Source organism: Bos javanicus, chromosome X (assembly GCF_032452875.1).
Source record: "Bos javanicus breed banteng chromosome X, ARS-OSU_banteng_1.0, whole genome shotgun sequence".
NCBI lineage: Eukaryota > Metazoa > Chordata > Mammalia > Artiodactyla > Bovidae > Bos > Bos javanicus.
Window position 1 is genome coordinate 47301246 of NC_083897.1, and position 25261 is coordinate 47326506.

At 38.2% G+C, this 25261-nt stretch overlaps 1 protein-coding gene across 3 annotated transcripts in view; it reads left to right on the plus strand.

Annotated features, from left to right (window-relative positions):
- DIAPH2 (diaphanous related formin 2) overlaps nt 1-25261 on the plus strand; it is a 941635-nt gene that overhangs the window by 688428 nt on the left and 227946 nt on the right. The gene's annotated exons all lie outside the window — the stretch shown is intronic.

Consider the following 25261-nt stretch of genomic DNA (forward strand, 5'->3'; position numbering starts at 1 on the left):
TTGGCTGGCTTACCGTATAATGGGAACCTAAATGAATTATCTTCAACTTTAGGCACACATGGGAATTTTCCTGCTGAAATTTTATAGAAAATGAATGAGTTGATACTCAAATGACCCTGATTCTTTAAACAGCATAATATTATAATTTGACCTAGCTTAAAAATTAACATCTAAAATCCTTTTTTACTCAATGTATTAAAATGCTTTGATTGATGAACTAATTTCTTTCATAGTCTAGATGAGAAATTGATTCTAAATTGGACGATATAAATGGCCTGGAATACCTAAAGAAATGTGGGCTCTCCTTCTTCAAACTGTAACTCTTGGGGGAAACGGTAAATATTAGCATTAATTGGAGGTAGATCATCAGGGTGCCAGTTATGATGCTAGAGGAAAGCAAAAACTTTGTTGTATAAATGCTGTGGAAATACTTCTTTACATTCAGTGAAGGCATAGTAAAGCACAGTCTCTGTGATCTTTATGATCATAACATAAAGATGTGTACAATAGTTGATATTGAACAAGTCCATTTTTTAAAGAAGGAATTCTAGCAATTATGCCCAGCAGGAAGATCTGTCAACAAACTAATTCATTGCAGTTTGGGGTATGTTTCTATCCTCAAAGCAATTATTTGCTAAATAAGGCTCTCTATTTTAATTGATGGTATTGGCCCCATTAAATAATTTGATTTTGGAGTCATTTACATGGTCTATGAGCTACAAACATACTTGTAGAAAACATTTGCTTTCATTTGCTGATTTAGGACATGTGACCCAGAGTACACCTCAGCTTTGGAAATAGAAACTAAACGAAAAACTTTCATAAATATGATTATTTGTCTTATTTTTTATTGAGAATATTAGCTTAGTTTGGTCATTGTTCTTTGCCCCTTAATAGGCATGCATATTTTATTTTTTAGTAGTAAAACATGTTCTATTGGTAGAATTGTTTTTTTCAAAACTTTGACGTTGTAAAGATGACATGAACATAGGAACACACTCAGTTTATAACTACTTGAATTATTTTTGAAAATAATAAAAAATCTGTTAAAAGGATTGGGGACTAGTAAATACACTTCAATTGACACATGGAAAAGAGAAAAATCAAATAATTGTTTGGATAGCATCAATGTCTATGGGTGAATAAAGAGATAAATAAATGTAATTAATATTGTCAATCTCTATGAAAAAGGATTTTGTTTTAACATGAATGGTATCCTAAAACACTGCTTGTCATATTATGTGCCCCTCACCTCCCCAATACATGGACACAAAGTAAAATTTGCTATACTTCTCTCATGTTGCAACATTTATTTAAGGACAATTCTTCTGTGACAGCCTATGTTTAGTCTTATTATCCAGTTGCTTAGAAGACTTCCTAAGAGCTATAGTTATATTATCTCTCAATCATAATTTTAAAAAGCTAAGGATATTAATGATAAGAACTAATTGTATGTCCTGGTGCTCTCACAAATAACCTATGTGGTTAGGTTAAGTCATTTATCTTTCTAGCTAGTTAGCTAGTTAGGAAATGACAGAATTACACTACTGATCTCTAAGCACTTCTTTCTTTTTAGAGTCTATGATTAATGGTGGGACTTTGAGAGAAAGAGATTTGTATTGTGTACATAAATAGGTTATGTCTCTTTGTCTCCTGGCTTCACTGTGGGTGTAGCTTGAATACAGGGAAATGATTTATTTGTCACAAATCATTCTTGTAAATACCTGAAGTCTGGTTTTGTGTGCATGGAAGTTACCTTTTTGAGAACCTGCTAAGAGTTTGGGAGCTTTCATAACAGGTAACCACTCCTACACTGTATCTTTTCTCAGCCATTGCCATCTGTCCTACTGAATACTACTACTTCTATTTACAAATCCTTGTCAACTTACTGGCATGAAAAGTAGGTATGCAACTTTTTAGCTGTTTTGAGTTTGGATTAGTCATATAACATCTCTGGAGTTTCCTCATTTATAAAATATGGGTGATAATTCCTTCCATGTCTTCCTTACCACGATGTGAGAACATGTCATAACCTATTCTGTGCAGATGGAGAGAATTACTAGTCATTCTTTGCCGATCCATTCAATTATTACTTGTTGAGAGCCAGCGTGATTTTGGTAATGCTCTAGTCCAGAGATAAAAGGAAGAGAATGGTTTATCTCTATCCATGAGTGGAGGGAGATGGACAAATGCAATATAGTTTGATAAGTGCTGCTATAGGAATATATCAGGTGCTATAATAATACAAAAGAGGAGCTACCTAACCCTGCCAGAACTGCCCAGAGAAGCTGTCAAAGAGAAAGTGACATTTAGGCAGTCTGGAAAAATCCATAGGACTTTGACAAGCTGACTTTGACAAGCAGGTTTAAGGGTTTTACACCTGACCTATAAGCTGAAGACTCCTAAGTCAACATCACCAACTTCAGTCAATCATCTGTGCTCATCATGGCCCTGTTTCATACTGCACTTAAAGTGATTTTACTCTCCCAGGGGAGGGAATAGCCCTGAAAGAGAGGCCAAAGTTGGCATCGCCAAAAGTTCCCATTTTCTTAGTGCTTTGTGTGTTTAGCCTTAGGGTTCTTGGCACTTAAAAGCATATTGGACTATAGATGGAAACAATAAAATACCAGTAGTGCTGACAAGAAAATAAGAGTTCTGATTCATGTGCTACCAAAAATTACTTCCAAATGAGCTCAGAGTTTCATCTTGGGAGATCTATTTGGCATGTATAGCATAAACAAAATGCAGAGACCAAAAAAAAAAATCTTCCTTAAAGAGATAGCCTCTAAAGGATAGTACAAATGGAAGTAAACATAAAGGGTTGGACATTATGGACTAAGACCTTTTTCAAAATAATCACATTCAAATGAATGAAAGCACAATTGGATAATATCAATGAGATGTTGCTCTATAACTTATTCATATCATTCCTATTATATATTACTCAACTAATAAGGATATTCTAGATGTTCAGTTGCATATCCTATATATTGACATAAGGATATATGTAATTGGAAACATTTCTAAGTTCAGAATTAAGACTCTCTTTCTAGCTAGCTTGTCTGAGAGCAGGAAAGTTTTTAAAACTGCTTATTAATACAGACAAGGTTAATTAATAACACCTAAAATTAAGTTGAATATTTTGTGGAAGAAAGTTGAATTCCATGTTTATACAATATTGAAACATCTCTTTTGCTTATTCTCCTTTATGCTTCAGTCGTTCTACTAGTTCAAAAGTTGACTGCACAGTCTTTTTTCTTTTGAGATATTTTGAATAGAATATTCAAAATCAGTGAACCTTATATGTTTCACCACCATGCAGTATCTTGCTTAGGCATAAAAATTAATTTTAGCTGTTGGGAAATGTTCGAGGCAAGTATTATACTTCAATAACTTTCATAGCTCCAAATAAATTATAGAAAATATTTCTTTTCTCTTTTAATTCTGTCAGTTTCCTGCTGCTTCCGTGTTTTTGTTTTGCTTTGTCTTTTAAAGAACAATCTGTTACCCAGGCACTCAGTAAATATTCATTGTGTGAGCATCCTCATCTCCTAGAAATAGAGGAACAGAGCTTTATAAGATTAGATTCATTGACCTAACTTCAGAAAATGTTACTATTACTATTAAGAATGCTAGCAGATTTCTCCTCAACAAAATAAGTATTTGCTACTGTTCATCTGACAATTAAACAATTTTTTTGAAAAATCAAGACTTTAACCATTATTCAACACCTCTTAGATGACCATTAAAATGGCCAAGTGTTAGGAGGTTAAGTGATATCTATAAATCAGAGTTTTATGCCATTGTTCAGTCCTTTTGCTTCTCGTGTTCAGTTGCTCAGTCATGTCCAATTTTTTGCACCCCCATGAACTGTAACCCGCCAGGGTCCTCTGTCCATGGAATTTCCCAGGCAAGAATGCTAGAGTAGTTTGCCATTTCCTATTCCAGGGGATCTTCCCTACCCAGGAACTGAACTTGTGTCTCCTGCATTGGCAGAAGTATTCTTTACTACTCTGCTGCCTGGGAAGTCCCTTGTTGATTCTGCCTCCTAAATCTTTGGTCTTCACACATTTCTCTTCAAACCCGCTGACTCTACTTTAGTTCTGGCCCCACACCATCTCTCAGCTGGACTAGTACAAGCTGGACTAGTACAATCTGACTGGTCTCTCTGCCTCCATCTCTTACCATTTCTAACTTCTAATCCATTCCCCACATTATAGTCAAAGTAAAGCTTAAAAAAGCAAACAAACAAGATAATGTTACTTTCCTGACTCAGGATTCTTTAATGACTTGTGTCCTCAGTATAAGATCAAAATGTTGAAAATGAAAGTGGTTTTCAAAAGAGCAAAGATTACCTTAAGCCCAGACCATCCTAAGTTTGGCTGAATAAGCCATAACCACCGAACTTGAACTCTCCTCCCAGACTGGGAAAAGTCAAGTATAGACAGTATGGAAACAGCAGAACAAAACAACAGGAAGTAACTAAGAGGACCTAAACCTCTTAGAACAGAGAGAAATTTGGGGAGCACAGCATCAAAACTAAATGAATGCTCGGAGGCAAATTTATGATCATCATCCTGTGTTAATTGCTTCTGTAGTTAATTGCACCCCACTCCAGTACTCTTGCCTGGAAAATCCCATGGATGGAGGAGCCTGGTGGGCTGCAGTCCATGGGGTCACTAAGAGTCAGACACGACTGAGCGATTTCACTTTCACTTTTCACTTTCATGCATTGGAGAAGGAAATGGCAACCCACTCCAGTGTTCTTGCCTGGAGAATCCCAGGGACGGGGAGCCTGGTGAGCTGCCGTCTATGGGGTCACACAGAGTCGGACACGACTGAAGTGACTTAGCAGCAGCAGCAACAACTAGTGCAGCATCAGGAGTTTGGACACTCAAAGTCACTCTTAATTCTCAGGGATGTTTTTTCTTCTATCTTAAAGTAATTGTTCTTTTAAAGTGTAACCTTATTTGAGAGCTCCTTGTAGCCATTTTGGCTTATGGAGATTAGTTGATTTTGAGAAGCTCTCATTTTCCTCAAGCCATTTTCCTCTTTACAAAGCCTCAGTCATATCTGAATCTGAACTATAACTGGAAACCAAGGTGAATATCTGCATTTACTTAGACTCAAACAACTAAATTGATGATATATAGAACATTTTATTCATTCATTAAAGGCAATTTGCCTTTAAAGAAATGAGGATGAATTTTTGCATAAAGGATGGTGCATATAATTCCTGATCCAAGAAGACTAAGTTATTTTGACATATTTTTAAGCCTTCAATTCACAAAGCACTTGACATTTAAAGGAAAATTTAGCACAATATTGTAAAAATGGTGGAGTTATGTAAGAAACCAAATATGTTATTTAACAAAGAAGGGTCTTCATCAGTAATGTAAAATCTATTATGTAGAGTTCCATTATCCAAAATCTACTAGATGCTTCATAAATTGATGCATCTTTACTTTGCCAATAAAATGGTAATTATTATTATAAGAGCTTCCCTGGTGGCTCAGATGGTGAAGAATCTGCCTGCCAAGCAGGAGATGTGGATTCAATCCCTGGGTTGGGAAGATCCCATGGAGAAGGAAATGACAACCTCTTCTAGTATTCTTGCATGGAGAATTCCATGGTCAAAGGAGCCTGGAGGGCTACAGTCCATAGAGTCGCAAGAGCTGGACACAACTGACTAACACTTTCACTTTCATAACATTATGAAGATGCCCTTGAGAAACAGCAAAGATGTTTCTGTGCCTCTTGAATAGTATAGTTTTATTTGAAGCAAAGTGTCTCATCACCTGTGAAGTCATATGTTTACCATAGTAACAATGATCCAAATATTCCCAGTTATTTCTTCTTTATCCCCATTGGCAGGACTCAAGCTCTCTGCAAAGTCTCCACTCCCAAAAGTACATATAGAGTCATTTCATTTGGGCTCAAAAACATGTCATCTATAGTCACTACTTGATACTTGCCCACAAATATTTGAGTGCCTACTATTCTAGGGTGATAAGAATATAGCACTGAACAAAGACAAAGTCGTGCCCTTTCTGTCCTACAGCTCCCACTCCCAACCCAAATACCTTTTGCTGGCAAAGCTCCTTGGGTTGCCCTCAATGATAATGCCCACATCTCGACCAAGGTTGCAGTCTCCTGATGTTCCAATTTTACCAATGTTCCAATTTTTCCAATCCTTGAAGTACTAGACTATGGGGTTATGCTCAGTGCAGACAAAGCCATGCTTCTGAGGACCCTTCTTAAAAAGTTTCTTTCTTTTTTCTTCTGATTCCTTTCTCCTTGGAGAATTAATTTTTTTTTTTCATGTTCTAGAGACCTAAAGAGGATCATAAGACTATAAACCCCTCCATTGCCATCCTTTCTCCCTTTCATTAAGCAACTAGGAAGGAATCTTCCTTTTCCTAGAAGTAAGGGATAAATAAAGTACCAGTATAAATCCTTTCATGCAAATAGAGCCCTAAGGTCCCACCAGCTCCCTCTGTTTAATCACACACACCCAGATAATTCCCTTTGAGCTCAGCTGGAACCACCCTGGCTACATAGCCTTAGGTTTATTTTGAGCTATTTCAGCTCTTTGAAAATACGCAATCCATGTAAAATATATGGTAACATTATTAAGCAGAATATTTGACCAGAATACCTCATTCCCCAGCTATACCAGAGAACAGATTTTACTGTATTATACAGACATCATTGAATTCTTCTTTAGAAAACAGTGTTACCTATCAACTTGTATTCTGTTTGTTTACTTTGGACCAGAAGTAGATGCCCTATTTTTCTGATATTATTGTTCCTTGTATAAAAAAGGTAAATATTGTATTGTAAGGAACTAAAGGAAGATGTAATAAAGGCATACATGGATAAAGAAAACTCATATTCCCCAGAGAAAAATGCCTACTGGTATAAATGGTTTTAAAATGTGTACACATTTTAGATTAATATTATAAAATTTTAAGATACCATGTATGTGTGCTCAGTCACTCAATCATGTCCAATTCTTTGTGGCCCTGTGGACTGCACCCTGCCAGGCCCCTCTGCCCATGGAATTTTCCAGGCAAGAATATTGGAGTGGGTTGCCATTCCCTACTCTTTAAGATATCATAAGTGTTTCTAAAAATATGTCTCTAAGTTTTCATAATTGTTTATGGCAAACTAGATATTACCCTTTAGAAATCTAAGATAATGTGATAGCTAACACTGAAAATATTAACAAAATCAGTTCAATACCTACTTTTCTCATTAAAGTCTAGTAATAAATAGAACCAGGAAACAAAATACATTATCTTTAGTTCTAGCAATAACACTTCATTTAGAATTTCTCAAGTAAGTGTTCCCCATAAATAAGTTATTAAATTTATTTCCAACCACCAAGAAATTATGCTGAAATTCAGCTTCTGTGCACTGGTGCTGGATCAAATCTTGGAAACAGAGTTCTGGGTGAAGTAGGAAAGAATAGCTTTATTGATTTACCAGAAAAAGAGGAACACAGTGGGCTCGGGCCCCACTAAACCATGTGTCCCAACCCAGGAGGATTGGGTGAGGAGTTTTATAGCAATGGTTCAAGGATGGAGTTGATAATTTGGATCAGGTTGTGTGCAGGGCCTGCATTACTGTAATCGAGCCTCACGTGGTCTGCTGATGAGCTGTGGTTTTTCAGGTTATCAAACTATGAGCTTCTCTCTGGAATGAAGAATGCTCCATCAAATAGTTCATGTTCCATTTGGTGGGAGTTTTAGTCTGCAGAAGATCTCAAAGATGTTAGGTATATCCCTTGACATGGACAACACCAGATGATCAATACTGAAATCAGAGTGATTATATTTTTTCTGGCCAAAGATGGAGAAGCTCTATACAGTCAACAAAAACATGACAGGGAGCTGACTGTGGCTCAGATCATGAACCCCTTATCGCAAAATTCAGGCTTAAATTGAAGAAAGTAGGGAAAACCACTAAGCCATAAAGGTATGACTTCAGTCCCTTACAATTATACTGTAGAAATGATAAATAGATTCAAGGGATTAGATCTGATAGAATGCCTGCAGAACTATTGACAGAGTTTCGTAATATTGTACAGGAGGTGGTGATCAAAACCATCCCCAAGAAAAAGAAATACAAAAAGGCAAAATGGTTGTCTGAGGAGGTCTTTCAAATAGCTGAGAAAAGAAGAGACACAAAAGGCAAGAAGGAAAAGAAAGATATACCCATCTGAACGCTGAGTTCTGAAGAATAGCAAGGAGAGACAGAAAGCCTTCCTAAGTGATCAAAGAAATAAAGAACAGTAGAATGGGAAAGACTCGAGATCTCTTCAAGAAAATTAGAGATACCGAGGGAACATTTCATGCAAAGATGGGCACAACAAAGGACAAAAACGTTATAGACCTAACAGAAGCAGAAGATTAAGAAGTTCAGTTCAGTCGCTCAGTCGTGTCCAACGCTTTGCGACCCCATGAACCACAACACGCCAGACCTCCCGGTCTATCACCAACTCGTGGACTCCACCCAAACCCATGTCCATTGAGTCGGTGATGCCATCCAGCCATCTTCTTCTCTGTTGTCCCCTTCTCCTCCTGCCCTCAATCTTTCCCAGTATCATATTTTCCAATAGGTCAGCTCTTACCATCAGGTGACCAAAGTATTGGAGTTTCAGCTTCAACATCAGTCCTTCAAATGAACACCCAGGACTGATCTCCCTTAGGATGGACTGGTTGGATCTCCTGCAGTCCAAGGGACTCTCAAGAGTCTTCTCCAACACCACAGTTACAAAGCATCAATTCTTCATGCTCAGCTTTCTTTATAGTCCAAATCTCACATCCATACATGACCACTGGAAAAACCATAGCCTTGACTAGATGGACCTTTGTTGACAAAGTAATGTCTCTGCTTTTTAATATGCTGTCTAGGTTGGTCATAACTTTCCTTCCAAGGAGTAAGCATCTTTTAATTTCATGGCTGCAGTCACCATCTACAGTGACGTTGGAACCCAGAAAAATAAAGTCAGCCACTGTTTCCATTGTTTCCCCATCTATTTGCCATGAAGTGATGGGACCGGATGCCATGATCTTAGTTTTCTGAATGTTGAACTTTAAGCCAACTTTTTCACTCTCCTCTTTCACTTTCATCAAGAGGCTCCATAGTTCTTCTTCGCTTTCTGCCATAAGTGTGGTGTCATCTGCATATCTGAGGTTATTGATGTTTCTCCCATCAATCTTGATTCCAGCTTGTGCTTCCTCCAGCCCAGCGTTTCTCATGATGTACTCTGCATGTAAGTTAAATAAGCAGGGTGACAATATACAGCCTTGACGTACTCCTTTTTCCTATTTGGAACCAGTCTGATTAAGAAGAGGTGGCAAGAATACACAGAAGAACTATACAAAAAAAGATCTTCATGACCCAGGTAACCAACAGAGGGTGTGATCACTCACCTAGAGCCAGACATCCTGGAGTGAAAAGTCAAGTGGGCCTTAGGAAGCATCTCTACAAACAAAGCTAGTGGAGGTGATGGAATTTCAGTTGAGCTATTTCAAATCCTAAAAGATGATGCTGTGAAAGTGCTGCACTCAATATGCCAGCAAATTTGGAAAAGTCAGCAGTGGCCAGAGGACTGGAAAAGGTCAGTTTTCATTCCAATACCAAAGAAAGGCAATGCCAAAGAATGTTCAAACTACCACACAATTTCACTCATTTCATACACTAGCAAGGTAATGCTCAAAATTCTCCAAGGTATGCTTCAACAGTATGTGAACCGAGAACTTTCCATGTATTCGAGCTGGTTTTAGAAAAGGAAGAAGAACCAGAGATCAAATTACCAACATCTGTTGGATCATCAAAGAAGCAAGAAATTTCCAGAGAAACGTCTACTTCTGCTTCATTGACTACGTTAAAGTCTTTGACTGTGTGGATCACAACAAACTGGAAAATTCTTAAAGAGATGAAATTGGAGCCTATTACACAGAGTGAAGTAAGCCAGAAAGAAAAACACCAATACAGTATACTAATACATATATATGGAATTTAGAAAGATGGTAATGATAACCCTGTATGCAAAACACCAAAAGAGACACAGATGTATAGAACAGTCTTTTGGACTCTGTGGGAGAGGGAGAGGGTGGGATGATTTGGGAGAATGGCATTGAAACATGTATAATATCATATAAGAAACTAATGGCCAGTCCAGGTTCAATGCAGGATACAGGATGCTTGGGGCTGGTGCACTGGGATGACCCAGAGGGATGGTATGGGGAGGGAGGTGGGAGCGGAGTTCAGGATGGGGAACACGTGTACACCCGTGGCAGATTCATGTTGATGTATGGCAAAACCAATACAATATTATAAACTAATTAGCCTCCAATTAAAATAAATAAATTTAAATTAAAGAGATGGGAATACAGGATCACTGTCGCTGTCTCCTGTGAAACCTGTATGCAGGTAAGAAGCAACAGTTAGAACCAGACATGGAAGAATGGACTAGTTCCAAATTGGGAAAGGAGTCCGTCAAGCCTGTATATTGTCACCCTGCTTATTTAACTTATATGCATCATGTGAAATGCTAGGCTGGATGAAGCACAAGCTGGAATCAAGATAGCTGGGAGAAATATCAACAACCTCAGATATGCAGATGACGCCACCCTTATGGCAAAAAGCAAAGAGAAACTAAAGAGCCTATTGATGAAAGTGAAAGAGGAGAGTGCAAAGGCTGGCTTAAAACTCAACATTCAAAAAACTAATGTCGAAGCATCCCATCCTATCACTTCATGACATATAGATGGGGAAACAATGGAAACAGTGAGAGACTATTTTGGAGGCTCCAAAATCACTGCAGATGGTGACTGCAGCCATGAAATTAAAAGACGTTTACTCCTTGGAAGAAAATCTATGAGAAATCTAGACAGCATATTAAAAAGTAGAGATACTACTTTTCTAACAAAGGTCCGTCTAATTAAAGCTATGGCTTTTCCATTAGTAATGTGTGGATGTGAGAGTTGGACAGAAGGCTGAGCCTTAAATTATTGATGCTTTTGACCGGTGTTGTTGGAGAAGACTTGAGAGCTCCTTGGACTGCATGGAGATCAAATCAGTCAATCCTAAAGTAATCAATCCTGAATATTCACTGAAGGACTGATGCTGAAGCTCCAATACTTTGGCCACCTGATAGGAAGAGCTAACTCATTCCAAAAGACCCTAATGCTGGCAAAGATTGAAGGCGGGAGGAGAAGGGGACGACAGAGGATGAGATGGTTGGATGGCATCACTGACTCAATGAATATGAGTTTGAGCAGTCTCTGGTGTTGCAGAAACCAGTACTCGAGAAACCAAGCACCACACTCAGAGAGTTGGACAACTCAGGTTTATTATGCCAGCGGGCCCAGAGGAATTTACACTTCAAGCTCTGAGCCCTGAACAAAAGCATTACAGAGTTTTTATAGACAGACTGTAGTGGGCAACACTAGCTGTTATTAGGCTGGTTTAAACTAAGGGTTTCGCATGTGCGTGAACAGTGGTCAAGGTGGGGAGGGGGATGCCTAACCTGGACAGGCGTGATTAAGCAGGTTTTCAGGAGCTGGGTGATTGCAAAGAACAGGAGAAGGGTGAGTGAGATAAACTCCAGTTCCTAGCATTGCAAGTCCCCACTTTCTGAGACTGTGACCTACGTGATCTAAACTTTGCAAGGGGCAAGCTGAGTTACAGAGGCAGAAGGAGAAATTCTGAATTGAATTATTCAGTTCAGTCACTCAGTCATGTCCAACTCTTTGAGACCCCATGAAGGAAGTTATGTAAAATTTTAACTTTTCCCCTTCCTGGGAGATGGTGAAGGACAGGGAAGCCTGGTGTGCTGCAGTCCATGGGGTGACAAAGAATAGGACAGGAGTGAGCAACTGAAAAACAAATCCCTTGAGGTGGAACCAGGACCCTGCCCCAAGGCTGAACTATTGTTTCCTGGCTGTTCCTCCTTTGTCTCTGTGTTCCCTCCCTTCCCTGATTAGCAGCTGTTGTAATCTGCCTTTCGGAGAAGGTCATGAAAGGCTGTAATTTATTCCCTTCAAACAAGAAAAGATGAATGCAAAAAGGCTTCCATGCCCAGGAGTCTCACAGGATCCTACTAAGTTTCATTAGTAAGGAAGTTATAAAATAAGCTAGAAGGTATATGAGCTGACCTTCCTGGTGAGCCTGAGATTGGCCAAAGCTATTGATTATTATCAAAGCCTGCCTGTTAAAACCTAAGCAGGAAGATGCCAGAGGCTAAAATGCTACTGGGGCCACCCTTTCAGCTTGCTGTTTTTCTTCATTCTGCTTCACCCTTATTTGTTCATCAGAAAAGTGGCCCTAGCACTACAGGCAGTAGAAGACAGGACTCTCCTTGGAACCATACCCATGGAGCTCCATTTTCCCTATATCACTCCCCCTTCTTCTCCTTCCCACACTTCCTCTTCAGTTCCCTTACCAAAGTGTTTAAGTCACTTCATCTAAGAAACCCTCCCTACTGCCTCAACTTTGGTCTGGACGTCCCTTCTGGGCGCTTTCATACCTCCATCCTAGCACATTTTACCCTGTAATGTGTTTATCTGCAAATCCTCTGTGACCAGCACTACTGTGACTACTCTGTGATCAGCCTACCATGTGTCAAGAGTGGTGCTAATCACTAAGTGTATGTATGTATGTATGTGTGTATGTGTGTGTATATATATATATATATATATACACACGTTCATATATATATATATATATATCATTCATTGATTCAACGAATTATTTCAGCAATGAATGAACCAAATGACCAATGATGAAGAAAATCAAAAATTTGGTCATCCAGATCTCACATTCTAGTGGGAAAGAGCACTGAAGCAACAAATTCTAATAATAAAATGATACATATATACAAAGGGCTTGTGAGAGGAGAGACAGACATTTGTTTTGTCTGATGTAAGGATGCCTTCAAAGAAGTGACTTGTATCGCAGCCTTTCACATTTAAAGAAGTCTTTCCTTTTTTATTCCTCCCCAACTGATTTGGTGTTAATGTTTAGTGATAAACATGTATATTTCCTAGTTTTCTATGATGAGTTCAGATTAGAAAGATAGCTGTTTCATTTACAGGGAAGCAGCTTTCAGGCAGTTATTATGATCTAAACGTTATTCCATAATATGCTTGGACAAGGAGTAACCAAGCTTCAGTTACTTCTTATGACTGACAGCTCTCTCGAGCAATAGGTCAATTGAGCCAGTTTATCTAGGGCAAAATCAATTCCTTAAAGACTGACTTGTCTGGTGTTACTTTGGAGTAGTGGGTCTTATTCAGGGATGATCTTGCTTCCCAGGAGACATTTGGCAAGGTCTAGAGACGCTTTTGTTTGTCACAAACAGGGAGGAAGTGCTCCTAGCATCTAATGGGTGAAGCCTAGAATGCCACTAAACATCATACAATGTATGTTAAGGTCCCCCACAACAAAGAAATAATCCTTGCCAAGATTGAGAAGCCTGACCTTAGGGTTATCTGTTAAAGTTTTTTTTTTTTTTTTTTTTTAAGAAGCAAAATTTGTACTAGATGAATTAATAATGTATCTGTTTGTCATATCAATTTAGTATACAACAGTAATTTCAATTATTGATCAATGAAAAGTATTGTTTTTTGTTTTTGTTTTTCCCGTGGCCTTTAGGTCCTCTCCATTATTGCCACTGCCAAGGGATGTGTATTATCGTTTTTATTACTAATCATTGAAAGATGTTCTGGTTCATATGACTCATAAAATTTTTAAATCGTGCATGTAAATTTTAGGAAAATTGGAAACCATAGTCAAAAAAGAAAAAAGAATCAACTGAAATCCTACTACCCAGAGATAACTAATATTAATAGCTTGCCATACATTCTTCTAGACATTTCTTTGCATGTATATATGTATTTAGATTGTGAATATATTTTTCTTAAAATAAAATCTTGTGAAGATTTAAGCTCTAAAATTTTTATTTACTTGTAATAATTCCTAGCAGCTTATGCCTGTATGTGTATGATCATCAGCATTTAGTGTATAGTGCTATTAGTTATACCTTTAGTTGTGATTTAAAATATTAATTAGCTCATTTCATGATGATTTTTTCAGAATACCTGATCGTTGGTGCCATGCTAATCATCATTGACTATTGGGAGTCACCTGTAAATAAACCAGTATAATCTTCCTTCTCTTTTTGTTTTACATAATGCCCTCATCAAACTTCTCCCTGGCAAGGGGCCAGTAATATGTTCAAAGTGTATTATTCTTCAAGATCTTAAAAATTCTATGTTCAAATTAGTGGTATGACTCAGTATGATGGTTTAGCTGAAGTCATTTTATTTTTTTCAGATTTTATTAATAGGGCATGAAAGAGCCAAACTTGTTTATACTGGAGATGGAATAGTTTGGAATAATGTATAATTTTTTTTGCTCATTTGTCCTTGGTCTAGAAGAAAAAGAAACAATTTCCATGTACATTAGAGACAAATGCAACAGTGATTCAGAAGAGCAAGACAGATAATCAAGTAAAATATAGATAAAATAATAACTATTATAGTGACCTATTGTAATCTCTAGATAGGAGATATGGGTTGATGTCCCTAACAACCTGGAAACTTGATTTTGAAGATTATTTTTAGTGTTATAAGCCTTCATCAGATGACATCTCCTTCATCAGATGATATCCCTAAGAAAGTATTTCCCCAAGTTCTTGCTCCTTAGTTTAAAATACAAGATTTATAAATAAAAAATCAATTTAAGATAAAGTATATTGCCTTATGATTATGATTATCACATAATCATAATTATGTTGTGGTTCTTTCATACTATATTAAAAGTCTAAATATATAATATTTTCATAGAAATACATTTTTATTCTATTTGAGCATTATTTAGGCTAAATATGTTTTAGATCACCATTTAGGTAATGGGCTTTAATGAATACAGCAAATTAATGTACAACTATTACTGTAAATATAACTGCTTGTATATGTAGATATTGTTTCTTGAATATTTTTCTTAGTGCCTGAAAATAATTGCTTTAACTCAATTTAAAACAGACAAGCATATTTTGATATTTGTCCTTTTTCATAATCTATCGGGATACTTTTGACTGTGATATAACTAAATTTGGCTTAAGAATATGATTTTAATCTCACATATCACAAGAAATGTAGAGGTAAAGCAGGTACAGGTATGATTAATTTAGCAACTTCGTGATATAATCACCTAGACTTGGGATTTTGCAAATACTTCTGCTCTGCCACCCTTGGCGTGTTGGCTCATGGTTGCAAAATGGCTGCAGTAGTTTCAAGCATCACATACAAATATAGTGATATATAACAAAGAATAAGTCATTGTCTCCCATCAAGTTTTTTTTGTTTTGCTAACGAGAAAAACTTTTCCAGAAGCCCCTGGACAGATTTTTTTCATCAAATTCTGTTGTCCAGGATTCGCTCACATGCCCACCTCTTAACTAATGACCATCAAAAAGAATCTTAGATTAATCATGATTTACCCATGGGATGGGGACAGAACTCCTTTCCTGAACATGACTGTGCAGAGACTAAGCAGCCAAACTAATCCAGAGCTCTGCCAGCAGGTAAGAAGGTTCAAGTTCGATGGATTAGGGCCAGCAATTAGGAGTATCTATAAAATAGAGAACACAAAAGTACATTGCTGCTTGGCATTGTTTGAATTCTCAACAGTTCAAAATTCACAAAATACAAATGAAGGAGATGTTTCTGTGAAATGTACACTTAAATTGTTTAAAAAAGAATCTTGGTGAATAGAACTTTAAATAGAAAAAAATTATTTGCTTTTTTCCAAGTTACCCTTCCTGTTTATTTTCTGTCTTTAGCTGGAATATACTTACACAAGACAGGTCTGCTTTTCTAGCTTGCTTGCTTGCTTTATCTCATTCATTCATTCAGCAAATATTTACTGAGTATTCACTAAATTAAAGATACCATTCTAGATACTGACACTTTTTAGTTTACTAAAAACCTCTGCCTTTATGAACTTTGACTTGTAAAGGGAAAGGTAAGATAATAAACAGTAAATATAATTATTAGAAAAATTGTATACTTTGTTAGAACCTAATAAGTGCTATGGAAAGAAAAAAATTGCCAAATGGAAAAGCCACATGGCAAGAGCTGACAGGTTTCAGCATTAGTTATAAAGTTCCTTGTACAATCAATATTTTAGATTAAGACTTAAGATTTTAGCATTTCAACTTTTTTCCCCATAAGTGTAGGAATCACTGTGTATTCCTGTTTAGAAGACTTTACTAGTTACTATTAGATGTTTTTTATTATGAGTCCAAACTATTTTCATAAGTTGTATATCCTTCTGTGGTATAGGAGAAAAAAAATAAATTCTGCCCCTCTTGAGAGAAAGAGTCTTCCCAAGGGCTTTATCATTTCAATTAAATAGAGTAACCTTATCTTCTAGAATATGGAGGCTATGCAGAGATCTTTACCTAGAGGCAGACAGGAAGCTCTGACAAAAGATGGGATGTATAGCAAAGCATGTAATAGAATAAAAGCATATTTTTCATGCAAAAATATGAAAAATTCTATGGGACTTACAAAGACACTGAGTTCATTTTGAATTCTTTTCATCCTGGTCCTTGTTCCCTGCCAGCTGTCAGCTAATTGATCTGATAAACTAATGCAGTACTATGTCACTCATTCTCTACTACACGTGTGCCCTTTAAATTCCAGACAGTGCCTTAATCTGGCAGAGGCAGATTAATCTGCTGTCAAGAACTTCTTGCTGCATGGCTTGCTGATAGAGGAAATATTGGGGAGAAAGGCAACTTTTCTTGTACCTCTTGAAATAACATCATGTACGCAGCTGCCTAATCTTCCTAGGTCTAGGATTTCACTTCTTCCCATCAATGACATTCCACAACTTAACCTATCTGTTGTGGTCTCAAAATCCAGCTGTGTTTTTCAGATTGGCATCCTTTGGTAATGCCTCCCTTGTCATATAGATTAGGGATCAGCAATCTATGATCCAGGGCCAAGTCCAGCATGCCCTATGCTTTTATTAATAAAGTCATATTGGCGCACAGCCAAGCTCCTTTGTTTATGTATTTCTGTGGCTGCTTTCATTCTGTGATGGTAATGGCAATGCTGAATGCTTGAGACAGGGTCCATATGACCCCAAAGGCTGAAAATATTTACTGTCTGGCCCTTTGCAGAAAACACTTGCTGACCCTTAATATAGCACATGCAAACAAGGGTGTGGAGGTGAATTTCTGATAGGGAAATTGCAGAAAACAGATACCGTCTCTCTTGCGTTTTAACTTTCAAATCCAGTCCCTCCTTAAGAGGGGTTAGCTTTCAGAGAAGATGGGAATTATTCATTGGAAGAGATGCAGTTATCAACTGCACTCTTGATTTCCACTTTCCTTTCCAGGTGACATTCACGTCTTTACATATTGCCCCTGAGACAGAACTGCTGCCCTCATCTTGGATACTGCACAGGGTGATCACAGGCTTAGTGAGACTCACTTTCTTAGACCTTTAATGGCCACACCTGGGTGACAATAAAGTCTCAACAAGCATTTGGAAACCTTGGCACTCTAACTCCTCCTCAAACACTCTTCTTTTCCTCTGCTTGAAATGTCTTTGTGCTCACCATCTTTCTTCCACCTTATGAAATCATTTTTTTCCTTCAAGACTCATTCGATGTCGATTTTTGCCTTTACATCTTTCCTATTCTCTCCCCCCTCAACTCCAGGGAGATTTCATCACTCCCTAGTTCATATGCTTGCATCACATGGCTCATGTGATTTTTGTCACACTGCACTCATTATAATTGATGGCGTGCAGACCTACCTTCTCCTTTACGCTGTGAATTCCTCTGGAATATATATGTCTCACCCGTCTGTGAATTTTTGTCACACCGCAGAGCACATGACACATAGTCGCCGGCAGATATTTCTTGATTGGTAACCACATTTGTAACTAGTAATTGTGCTCCTCCTGTGCTAGACATCTAATAATAAATGATCTTCTGTATTAAATGCTTCAAAGCCCTCTAGCTGTTGTCTGTCTCCTCCCCTGCCTCCCTCGGCCAGTTTTTCCAAAACCTCTCATTACTTTAATGATTCCTTTGACCCTTTGTCAACATTGATTCAGCAAATATTTGACTAAATTACTTAAATTTGTCTACATTAACCCCATCATTTGTCATTGTGAAATCCCAAAGTGACTTGTATTTTCCACGAACATACAGCTCTTGAGTGGGCTATCCAAGTGCACTGGAAGTACCTCATGTGTACTCTGTTTCATTTGTACAACTTCTCATTCCAGCTTCTCATTTGTCAGCATTACTTTGTGATTTACTATTCCCTTATGACTGACTCTGACCCCTTAAATCTTCATTGTTTATCCACGACAAGCTAGTCCCCTGCTTATGTCTCTAGGAGGTTTTTCTGTTTATGGTAAAAATCATTACAGAAGGACTATTCTTCAAATACCTGATCTTTCTACCTTCTCTAAGTCTTGTTATCTTCAAAAACCCTTTGAAGGGAATAAAAATTTCAGCTTCTTTTATTTGCGGGAGTTGCTGCATTTTAAAAGAAGAAAAATAGCCATAAGTTTTATGGGATAAAATTTAGTCATATTATATTTGTTAAATATATCATAGTGTTGTATTTTACCTTTATAGTCCTGAAGCATTAATACTTACAGTATGCAGAAAGTAACATTGAGATTTCATTGTAGTAGCCAGGGAGGCATTATACAGAAGTTTACATTCAAAGAAGTCAAATCTAAAACACATTTATTATTGTAAAGTTTTATACAAGAAATAAAATCGGGTGTGTCTGTAAATCCCCTAAATCCCTTAGTAAATTATTTGTCCAACATGTCAAGCCTAATGGCAGAATCCCTCTATACCAATAAATAAGGCAACTTAAGCAGAAGATTCATGATGAAACCAGAAAACTTCTCTATAAATAATGGTATAGTATCCAGGGAGGACGAAGGTAAAGGAAAGGGCAGTAGAACATTAGCATAGTAAGACAAGGATATTCCCATCAGTAAGGAAGCAATAATATTTGGCCAAATCTAGGTCATGATCACAGAGAAGGCAATGGCAACCCACTCCAGTACTCTTGCCTGGAAAATCCCGTGGACGGAGGGGCCTGGTAGGCTGCAGTCCATGGGGTCACAAAGAGTCGGACGCTTACTGAGCGACTTCACTTTCACTTTTCAGTTTCATGCATTGGAGAAAGAAATGGCAACCCACTCCAGTGTTCTTGCCTGGAGAATCCCAGGGATGGGGGAGCCTGGTGGGCTGCCGTCTATGGGGTCGCACAGAGTCGGACACGACTGAAGTGACTTAGCAGCAGCAACAGCAGCAGGTCATGATCAAGGATATAATCCCAAGTGAGATGGGTTCTACATTGTGAAATGTAGCTGCAGTGCTCATATACAGATGGAATGGCTTGCTTTCCAGAACACAATCATCACCATATAACAATGTCTTTATTATTTATAGTTTTGAAAAGAGGATCTTAAAGCAGAATACCCTGATCTATCCTCTGTCCTATTCAAACCCAATTGTGAAGTGATCCACATTCTAACATTGTTTTCAGGTATTTTCACAAATCAACTCTTTCTGGCTATAGCAACCCCAGATTTAAGGGGTTGAATAGCAAGATATTCATGTTATTTTTCCTGTTCTATGAACTAAGGACTCAGACATACATACTTCTAAAGCCAAAATATCCTAGGATAGAAACTGAGGGTAGCTCAAATGGTAAAGAATCTGCCTGCCATACAGGAGACATAGATTCAACCCATGGGTTGGGAAGATCCCCTGGAGAAGGGAATGGCAACCCACTCCAGTATTCTTGCCTGGAGAATTACATGGACAGACCATGGGGTTGCAAAGAGTCAGACACGACTGAGCGTCTAACATACAGAAACTGAGGGATTCCCTGTGGGTTTATCTCATAGCCGAGGAGGCTCCTGGCATTTTTTCCAGACCCTTTTAGCAGCTACCTGGCTATTCTTTCAAGTAGGTTTTTAGAGAAAGCAGGTTCATAACATGACTTGGTTCCACTACTTTGCCGTTCTTACTGTAAAATTCTTTATAATTTTCAAACAGAGCTTCTCTTCTTAGAGTTCAATCACTGGCCCTGTTATTTTGCTTCTGGAAATTTGGAAGATATCAGATAAGCTTTGTCCTTTAAACAAATATCTACTTCATGTCTATGGATAGAATTATATCCTTTAATCCCATCTTTTCTGAGCTTAGTTATCCATCTTTTGTTCATGGTTTGGCATTTCCTTTATTTAAAAAAAAAATATTTTATGTTATTTGGCTGCACCGGGTCTCAGGTGGGATACATGGGCTCTTTAGTTGCACCATGTGGGATCTAGTTCACCAACCAGGGACTGAACCCAGGCCCCCTGCATTGGGAGTGCAGAGTCTTAGCCACTGGACCACCATGGAAGTCCCTCCCTTACTCTTCAGCACAGTTTACCTCAGATTTCTATACATCCTTTTATATATCCCTTAAACAGAGGATCCAGATTCGTGAGGTCTGAGTTTACATTAATTGGGAAGATCCGTTTAGGGGAAAATATGTAAAGATATTTTTCTTTTGCAACCTTTGCAAAAACACATGGGCAGATGAACATGTTGCCAGTGCCCCTCCCCCTCCTCCATGTAAGTGAGGTGTCCTGATGCTCTTGCTTCATTTAGCTTCATGGTAAATCTGCCCTTGCCCTGTAAATTAAGCACAACAATTTAAAAAAGGCCAAACTGTCAAAAGAGATAAACCCAAGTCAGAATATTGTTATTACATGTGCTAAACTAGTATTTACACCAAATTAATCATCACTGTCTTCATTAATTAAGAATACTTACTATATGCTGCCTTTGTATTAGATGCTCTATTCAGATTATACTTGAATGCTTATCTGAATATACCATACCTGAAGCTGACAAACCAACATAGCACCTGTCCTTTCAGAAGCTGTTCAACTAAGCCAGGACTGAAGCAACATGCAGAAAGGAAATATTTGGATAACTGAATGCATGTTAATACTTAACATATACTGACATTACTTTGCCAACAAAGGTCCGTGTAGTCAAGGCTATGGTTTGTCCTGTGGTCATGTTTGGATGTGAGAGTTGGACTGTGAAGAAGGCTGAGCACCAAAGAATTGATGCTTTTGAACTGTGGTGTTGGAGAAGACTCTTGAGAGTCCCTTGGACTGCAAGGAGATCCAACCAGTCCATACTGAAGGAGATCAGCCCTGGGATTTCTTTGGAAGGAATGATGCTAAAGCTGAAACTCCAGTACTTTGGCTACCTCATGCGAAGAGTTGACTCATTGGAAAAGACTCTGATGCTGGGAGGGATTGAGGGCAGGAGGAGAAGGGGACGACAGAGGATGAGATGGCTGGATGGCATCACTGACTCGATGGATGTGAGTCTGAGTGAACTCCGAGAGTTGGTGATGGACAGGGAGGCCTGGCGTGCTGTGATTCATGAGGTTGCAAAGAGTCAGACACGACTGAGTGACTGAACTAGAACTATAACTAGAACATCATATAAAGTTTCCCTGGTGGCTCAGACAGTAAAGAATTCACCTGCAATGCAGAAGACCTGGGTTCAGTCTCTGGGTTGGGAAGATCCCCTGATGAAGGGCATGGCCACCCACTCCAGTATTCTTGCCTGGAGCATCCCATGGACAGAGGAGCCTGGTGGGCTACAGTCCACGGGATCGTAAAGAGTTGGACATGACTAAGCAACTAAGCACAGCACAACATCATATGTGGGAAAGATGAGCATATCTTGACGTGATGGTTACGGAAGCAGTCCTTGGGGTCTCCAGTTTTACCCAAGGGCATGGAAGTGTTAAATTCACTGCAGGGCCATCATGACCTCTAAGGGCTGTCTTGCCATTCTTTTCTGTGCCTTATCAGCTTTCCTTTTTTATTTGTGTTGCTTGGCTCCCACTCTTTGTTTAGTGTTATATATATGTATGTTTCTCTACATACAAAAATTATCCTGATTGTTCAGACATCAATAAAGGGAAAGGTGCTTCCCCATAATTTCTGGAAGGACTGTTAATATCTTGGAAGGTAGGACAGCAACTCATCAATCACTTTTTACTTAGAAGAGCACAGAATTCTGACTGGCAATCAAGATGGCTTTGTGAAAAGTAAATTGAGCAAAGCCATATTCATTTACTTCTGTGAAAGAGTCTGTGCCTTGTTAGTCCAAGAGAGTACATTTTTATTCACAAAGAATTTGGTTCCCTCCCCTGGTGATGGACAAGGAAGCCTGGTGTACTGCAGTCCGTGGGGTCACAGAGAGTCAGACAGGACTGAGTGATTGAACTGAACATGTGACTTTTATTCACAATGATTTTTTAAAAAGTAGAATCTACTCTCTAGACTCTAGAATGCTATTTCTATGGACAATCTAAGAGATTGACTTAAAGAATTCTAACACTCTATTCTTTCTTTGCTGCTAAGTTGCTTCAGTCGTGTCGACTCTGTGTGACCCCATAGATGGCAGCCTACCAGGCTCCTCTGTCCTTGGGATTCTCCAGGCAAGAACGATGAAGTGGGTTTTGCTATTTCCTTCTCCAATGCATGAAAGTGAAAGGTGAAAGTGAACTCGCTCAGTCGTGTCTGACTTTTCTCGACCCCATGGACTGCAGCCTACCAGGCTCCTCCGTCCATGGGAGTTTCCAGGCAAGAGTACTGGAGTGGGTTGCCATTGCCTTCTCTGAGTCTTTCTTTAGATGACCCCTAAGTGTCAGGAGCACAAGTTCAGTTCAGTTCAGTCACTCACCCTGCCTTCAATCTTTCTCAGCATCAGAGTCTTTTCCAAAGAGTCAGTTCTCCCCATCAGGTGGCCAAAGTACTGAAGTTTCAGCTTCAGCATCAGTCCTTCCAATGAATATTCAGGACTGATTTCCTTTAGGATTGACTGGTTGGATCTCCTTGCAGTCCAAGGGACTCTCAAGAGTCTTCTCAACACCACAGTTCAAAAGCATCAGTTCTTCAGCACTAAGCTTTCTTTATAGTCCAACTCTCATATCCATACATGACCACTGGAAAAACCATAGCTTTGACTAGATGGACCTTTGTTGTCAAAATATTGCCTCTGCTTTCTAATATGCTGTCTATGTTGGCCATAGCTTTTCTTCCAAGGAGAAAGCATCTTTTAATTTCATGTCTGCAGTCACCTCTGCAGGAGGACAAGAACCTTGCGTATAATACATTTGCTGATTCTCCTACATGGTAGTTACTCAAGGAATGTTTCCTGCTTCTCAGAGAAAATATAAGTCACTGGACGCAAATATGGCTCCTTTTGTCTTACCTTTCTACTTCCTGGGCCTTTTCTTCCTTTCCCTGTCTTTCACATCACCCAAAGGACAGAAAAATTGTCAGTGGCAATATGTCCTGAGGATTTTTTAACACTTTATTAGAATTTATTTACATATATAAATTTAATATGTATATGCAAATTATATATATATATATATATGAATATTTTTGATGTGTGTCTTCCCTCGGAAGTAGGTTCACTGAGGAACTAGTCAAATGCAAAATAATTAAGGGCATTGAGCAAATAGCATAGATACAGGAACATGTACACATTCACTAGGAGGATTTTTGATTCTTCACATGTGATTATTTATCATGAATCAGTGGTATATGAGGAGGGACTATTTCTTAAACTCAAATTAGAAGTGTGTAGAGTTTAAGGACTTTTACTCCCATTGTTATCTTAATCAAAAGATAATAACATTTCCCAAAATATTTTGGAAATGCCTGTTTTAGGTTTTTCCTAAGGGTTATGTAGCACGTGCTTTAGATCTTTTCAGGGGTACTAAATCTTTGCAATTTGAGGATGGATTTGATTTTTAAAAACAGCCTAAAGTGATATTGAGCCAAGTTTTATTAATAAGAAGTATGATTGAACAGGGTAACAAAGTCTCTGGTCAAAAATATTGTGAATCTGAATTAATAAGACTGATTTTATTTGATTCAGAGGTCAATTCTGAAAGAGGAGTTTCAATCACAGTGTAATAGCCCTCACCAAAATAAGTTTATGGCTTCCCAAGGTGGCCATTTGAAGGATAGGATTCATGGTTTCAATAGATATATTGGAACCAATCTTGTAAGTTTACAGTTGCACCTTATAATGTTACAAAACAAATGCTACAATAAGTTGAGAGAATTAGAGGATGGACAACCGGGAATATCCTTACCGTAGATACTGGTTAACCCATCTTTTAGGGTATATTTTCCTAGCTTTGTTTATTTTGGGGAGTGCGGGGCATACATATGAGAACAAAGAAACCTAGGATTTAAAAAATAATGTCCAACAAGTAGAGAAAACCCAGGGCAAAACCTAAACATTAGTAAATCCATAGAAAAAACTCTCTGAGAGTTGTTATTTTAGAAAATGTTATTGAACGACTTAATTTGGAGTCTGGACTAATTTTCTTAAGGGCCTCTCTGACCCCATCCTTCCTCCTAACATTTACCCTACGAACTCGGAAATTCACTCCACACTGCATTTGAGAATCAGCTTTACTTTTGTGGGACTCATTGGGCACCAAAGTGGTTCCTAGGGACATGTTATACTGTTATAACATTATAATGTGTTTAAGGAAACACATTATACTGTTTTACGTGTTTATACATGTAAAGACTTTTAAGGAAGATATTGACCAGGTTTCTATTTTCAGCTGATGATAGACAAGCTATGGGCTTGAGAAACTGATAGCTTTTAGTTAGACATAGGAAAGTATTTCCTTTTCAAAGTGACTATCAGCATTGATTCCTGTGGGAGGTCATGGAACCCTACTCACAGGCAGAAGACTGCAGCGAGCATTTTTTGGGGTCTTTCCTGTTCTGAGTGTATATTTCTCCTTGTCAACATATTTAATACTCTTATCCAAGTCTCCGAGGTGCTTTTCACCCCACCCAAATTGGTCTCATCAAAAACCTTATTGATTGTGCTGCTTCTTCTCTTCTAAGATGGTGACTAATAAGGCAGTAAACTCAGCTCACAGAGCTGAAACATACCACTTGTTTTGCCATTTCCCCCCACCCAACCCTCCTCAAGATATTTTCCCATTTATCAGTCACTTTAGAATTTCATTTTGTTCCTTTGGTTCAAAATAGAATTTTTTAAAAATTATAGATTAACTTCCTATAGGCACTCAAAACACTTCATAGAGTTTAATCGAGTCGAGGTCCATAGA